At 41.2% G+C, this 5,700-nt stretch overlaps 1 non-coding gene across 1 annotated transcript; it reads left to right on the top strand.

Annotated features, from left to right (window-relative positions):
* Positions 1-3,498: 3,498 nt before the first annotated feature.
* Positions 3,499-3,570, top strand: TRNAA-AGC. Its single transcript has one exon. It is a non-coding gene; the product is annotated as a tRNA-Ala (tRNA).
* The last annotated feature ends 2,130 nt before the right edge of the window (positions 3,571-5,700 follow it).

The following is a 5,700-nucleotide window of genomic DNA, read 5'->3' as shown; positions in this document are numbered from 1 at the left end:
TTTTTTTTTTTTTTTTGAGATGGAGTCTCGCTCTGTCTCCCAGGCTAGAGTGCAGTGGAGTGACCTTGGCTCACTGCAACCTTCCCCTCCCAGGTTCAAGCGATTCTCCTGCCTCAGCCTCCCGAATAGCTGGGACTACAGGCACCCGCCACCACGCCCGGCTAATTTTTTGTATTTTTAGTAGAGACAGGGTTTTTCATCGTGTTAGCCAGGATGGTCTCGATTTCCTGACCTCGTGATCCACCCGCCTCAGCCTCCTAAAATGCTGGGACTACAGGCGTGAGCCACCGCGCCTGGCCTGGATTGTTTCCTTCTTTTGCTTTACAAATAGAGTTGTGATGAATAGTCATGCATCTATTTTCCTTCTTATTTATTTATTTATTTATTTATTATTTGAGATGGAGTCTTGCTCTGTCGCCCAGGCTGGAGTGCTGTGGTGTGATACTGGCTTACTGCACCCTCTGCCTCCTGGATTCAAGCAATTCTCCTGCCTCAGCCTCTTGAGGAGCTGAAATTACAAGCGCCCGCCATCACACCTGACTACTTTTTGTATTTTTAGTAGAGACAGGGTTTCACCATGTTGGCCAGGCTGGTCTCAAACTTTTGGCCTCAAGTGATTTGCTGGCCTCAGCCTTCCAAAGGGTTGAGATTACAGGAGTAAGCCACTGTGCCTGGCCCTTTTAATTTTGATAGTATATATTAGGGATAGCTTTGTAGAAGTGAATTTGTGGGTTAAAGGGTAAATAATTATACCCTTTTTCTAGATACTGCAAATTTTCTGCCCTTGGAATTATACCATTTTCCATTCCTACCAGTACTCTATGAAAAGACAATTTCTTGGCAACCTTGACAACAAAGTATGCTATTCAATCTAATTTAGTATGTATTTCACTTATTATGAGTAAAGTCAGTGTATTTGGGGTATCCATCACTTTGAGTATTTATCATTTCTGTGTGTTGGTTTCAGGTTCTCTCTTCCAGCTACTTTGAAATATACAATACATTGTTGCTAACTACAGTCACCCTACTCTACTATCAACATTAGAGGCTGGCTGTGGTGGCAGGCACCTCTGATCTCAGCTACTCGGGAGGCTGAGGCAGAAGAATCACTTGAACCTGGATGGTGCCACTGCACTCCAGCCTGGGCAGGAGAGCCAGACTCCAACTCAAAAAAAAAAAAAGAACCTATGCCTTCTATCTAATTATATGTTTGTACCCATTGACCAACCTCTCTTTGTACGCAGCTCCAACGCACACACCCTTCCCTGACCCTGGTGTCTATGATTCTACTCTCTATCTCCATGAGATCAACATTTTTAACTCCCACATATGACTGAAAAGATGTGAAATTTGTCTTTCTGTTTCTCACTTACTTTACTTAACATAATGACCTCCAGTTCCAATTACAATGGATTATATTAATATCTTTCCTAATAATTAGTGATCTTTACATGCCTGGAATAAACCCCACTTGGACATCTGTATTATTGTTTTAAATGTGCTGTTGGATTGTTTACTATTAATTTTATTTAAGATTTAGGCATTACATTTCATATATTTCATATGTGAAATTGACCTGTAGTTTGCATTTTTAGTGCAAACTGAAATGTTTGTGATCAATGTTATACTAACTTTATAAAATACTGGTTTCTATGCTTCGAATAATTTAAGTAGCATCATGATTTTTTGATATTTGACAGTTTGGGAGAATTTCTTTATGAAAGTATTTGAGCTTGGTGCCCTTTTTATTGAGTATGCCTGTTAAACTATTTTTCTTAACTGGTCTGTTTAGACTTTCTGTCTCTACAAGGGTTAATTTGAGTATGCTACATTTATCTACAAAATCCACCAAGTTTGCCAGTTATTTGCTAGTTGTGTTGTATTATCTCTGATGAGTTCAAAAACGGTCTTCTGTGTTGATGATTATTTCCTTCAGTTAGTTCTAATTTTGTATATTTGCACTTATTTTCTCTTTGTTGGCTAGAGGTTTGTCTATTTTGTTGACTTTCAAATATCCAGCTTTTTGTATCTTTATTAGTTCTACTTTGTTTCTAACTCATTCTCTGAATTTGTCCTTATAACCCTTCCTTCCTCATGCTTTTGTTTTATTTTGTTGTTCATTTAATAGCATCTTGAGCTGTGTTTGATTCATTTGTTGTTTTTCGTTGTTATCGATATAGGTATGTGAGGGAATAAATTTCCTTCTGATAAATGCTTTAGCTCTATCTCACAGATTCTATGTCACATTTGCACTTTTGTCCTTTTCAAAAAATTGTGTAATTAAAATTTGTATTTCCTTCTTGACTCGAGTTGTATTATAGCATGCTTTAACATTTTCAGGTAGAAGGGACTTTTATTTTTTATTTTATCAATTTCTAGTTTTTTATTGCATGATGGTCAGATAATGATGTTTGTGTAATTAATATGCTTTGGAACTTACGGAGGTTTTCTTCTGTGGTCCATTTTCATGTATGTTTCACAGGTACTACAAAAGAATGTGGTGCGGAGACAGAGGTATACTGGACCCAAACTCTCTCACCACACTCTTCCCCGTTCCTTGATTATTTCCGGTAGTGCCCCTGAATCCACATTTTTATGAAAAAACCCACTTTATTCTTCTTGTACGCGACCCTTTGCAAACTTTTTAATTTTTTTATAAAGTATTCAAGTGTGATTGACGTCCCTTTAATCTCAGTTGGGCTGATAATAGGATTGGATATTTCTATTATTCATCTCATCCCCTTATCTTGTCTTTCTGCCCAGCTAAGCTACTCTCCAAATATTGGCTGAGACCCTGTGGTTTCGTTGGGCTGGGAGGCAGAAATCCAGAGCTCAGAGGATGAGGTTAGTGAGCCAGACCCGGCACACGGAGGGCTTGATGAATCGTTCATGTTCGTGTTGAATGTATACCGCCCTCGTATCTTTTTCTGCCGAATCGGGACCGGACCAGAGCAGATTCTGCCCGAAAGGGGGCGCGATCTGGCGCGTGCTCCTCTTCCTAGCGCCCAAGTCCGCGCCTCGCTGGGCTTAGCACTCCGGCCGCCGGCAGGACTTACGCTCCGGTCCAAAGCAGTGGCTGCACCGACACGAACCTGTCTGCTTTTGTCCACCTGTCTTGCCTCGCCATCTGCATCTAATATGATCTCTAAATGCCTCGCTTTGTACTTTGTGACTTTCTCGCAGCCCTTTAAAGCAGCAGAGAAAGAAAGGAGACAGTCAAGACTCTGGAGAAAATGTTTCATCCCTGGTTCTTCTAGTGGTGGCCGGGAAGTGACTCCGGACTGACGAGCAGAAAAATCCCAGGACCATCAATAGAGGCCTTCGGTGTAGAATGCGGTTTGCTCAGCTATCAGCAAACAGGGACACAAAACCTAAATTTAAGATATAAGAAATAGCTAAATAAAGTAGACTTTGGCTTGTTACAACTAATTGTTCTGAAACGTAGCAAAATGGTCAGATTCTGTCTTGAATATATTCTCGAGAGGATAATTTCAATAAGGGGGTGTAGCTCAGTGGTAGAGCGCGTGCTTAGCATGCACGAGGCCCCGGGTTCAATCCCCGGCACCTCCAGTTGTTTTTGGTGTTTAAATTCTTTTCCTCCAGTTGTTTTTGGTGTTTAAATTCTTTTCCTCCAGTTGTTTTTGGTGTTTAAATTCTTTTCCTCCAGTTGTTTCTGTGTTTAAATTCTTTTCCATTGCTTTACTTTCTTTTCCTTGTTAAACAGAAAGCAAATCTATTTCACAAAGGTTTCGCCATTAATATTAGTGCTGTTCCATTTCTACTCCTCAGCCTTGACACGACTCACGGGGGCTGCCCAAGCAAAAGGTAGAAAAGATGGAGCTGGAAGACAAAGACGGCGGCTCCCGATTCGAAAACTTCAATGGCGTCGCCAAATTGACGAGCTCATTAACCTTTGGGGTATTATTACTTTGCAGTATTATTATTTAAAAAGTAGGAAATAAAAGATAAATGTAGAAATATTTAATAAAAATAAAACGTAAGCTCTCAGACAATTTCCTTTCTTTTCTGGTCCTTAAATAGCCATGATCCATTGCAGGCTGAGCACTGAGAAACGCAGAGCCTTCCAAACTGGGAAATTGAGAAAGTTATTTTCATCAGGGAATGTAGAGGCGTCACACTTCTGCCGCAATAGCTCCATTGGGAAGCATGCTCTGCTGAAGATCTCAAAGTTTACGCATTGATTTCCAGTTTTATTCTGTCTTTACTCTTGCCGGATAATTTGACTTCCCTTAGATGACGTTACAGAAGTAATTTTACCTAAGACAGGGGCGCCCTCTATCGTAAAGATATTTTTCAGACTCTTGGTCCACACAAGAGCTTGTTGGAAGAGCGAAATCTCAGCTTCACCTCAGACGTATTGAACCAGAAGCAGCAGTTTAACAGGATCCACAAGAGATTCTTTTGCATATTTAAGAAGCATTATGACGTGCTTTGACGTGGAGTAAGGGTGTATGGTATAAATACACGGCTGTATTTTTTTCCCCAATTTTCTACTCTAACATAGAAAACATAATTGCAAAATAATCTGTTTCTATTGCTGCATCATTTTTGTGTTCTTGCTGGCTCTGTTCCCTCTCTCTCTGGTAATATTGTATTTATTAATAATTTTTGAATCACTATTCATGATTCAATATGATGTAACGTTTTCATTTTCTTTTTTCTTTTTTTTTGTTTTTGAGACAGAGTCTCGCTCTGTCGTCCAGGTTGGAGTGCCGTGGCGCGCTCTCGGCTCACTGCAACCTCCGCCTCCCCGGTTCAAGCGATTCTCCTGCCTCAGCATTCCCGAGTAACTGGGACAACAGGCGCGCGCCACAGCGCCCGGCTAATTTTTTATATTTTTAGTAGGGACGGGGTTTCGCCATATTGGCCAGGTTGGTCTCGAACTCCTGACCTCATGATCTGCTTGTCTCACAAAGTGCTGGGATTACAGGCATGAGCCACCACGCCCGGCCTTCATTATCTTTTTAATAAAAATTTCTCGGCCGGGAGCGGTGGTTTAAACCTGTAATCCCAGCACTTTGGGAGGCCGAGACGGGTGGATCACGAGGTCAGGAGATCGAGACCATCCTGGCTAACACGGTGAAACCCCGTCTCTACTAAAAAATACAAAAAACTAGCCGGGCGAGGTGGCGGGCGCCTGTAGTCTCAGCTACTCGGGAGGCTGAGGCAGCAGAATGGCGTGAACCCGGGAGGCGGAGCTTGCAATGAGCTGAGATCCGGCCACTGCACTCCAGCCTGGGCGACAGAGTGAGACTCCGTCTCAAAAAAAATAAAATAAAATAAAAATTTCTCAAGTTTTGCAATAAAGGCTGTGCTAACTTTTAATGTAAACTGGGAAGTTTGTATCTTTGCTCTGAAACATTTTAAATAGGATAAGATCTTGTAATCATTCCAGAATACACAGCCCTCTCCTGATCAACTACCACCAAATCTTCAGGAGCTTTTGTATTAACTCCATTTTGTATTCTAAGCCCTGTGATAGATTTTAAAGATCCAAAACCCTTGCTAATCCTAATGAACGTGTGAGCTGAAGGATATCGCAAGAATTGGGAAATCCTGGGTTTCCCATATAATGTCAGGCCGCCTCTCTCCCTGTTAAGTGATTAGGAAATTTTCAGTGGAGAAAATAAGTTCCAAAAGTCGTTCTTTCTCAGATTAAGATGTCTTGGGTTTCAGTTT

This window comes from Mandrillus leucophaeus, unplaced genomic scaffold (assembly GCF_000951045.1).
Source record: "Mandrillus leucophaeus isolate KB7577 unplaced genomic scaffold, Mleu.le_1.0 Scaffold392, whole genome shotgun sequence".
NCBI lineage: Eukaryota > Metazoa > Chordata > Mammalia > Primates > Cercopithecidae > Mandrillus > Mandrillus leucophaeus.
Note: the sequence above shows the minus strand (reverse complement) of the source record. Positions and strands in the feature narration are given on the sequence as shown.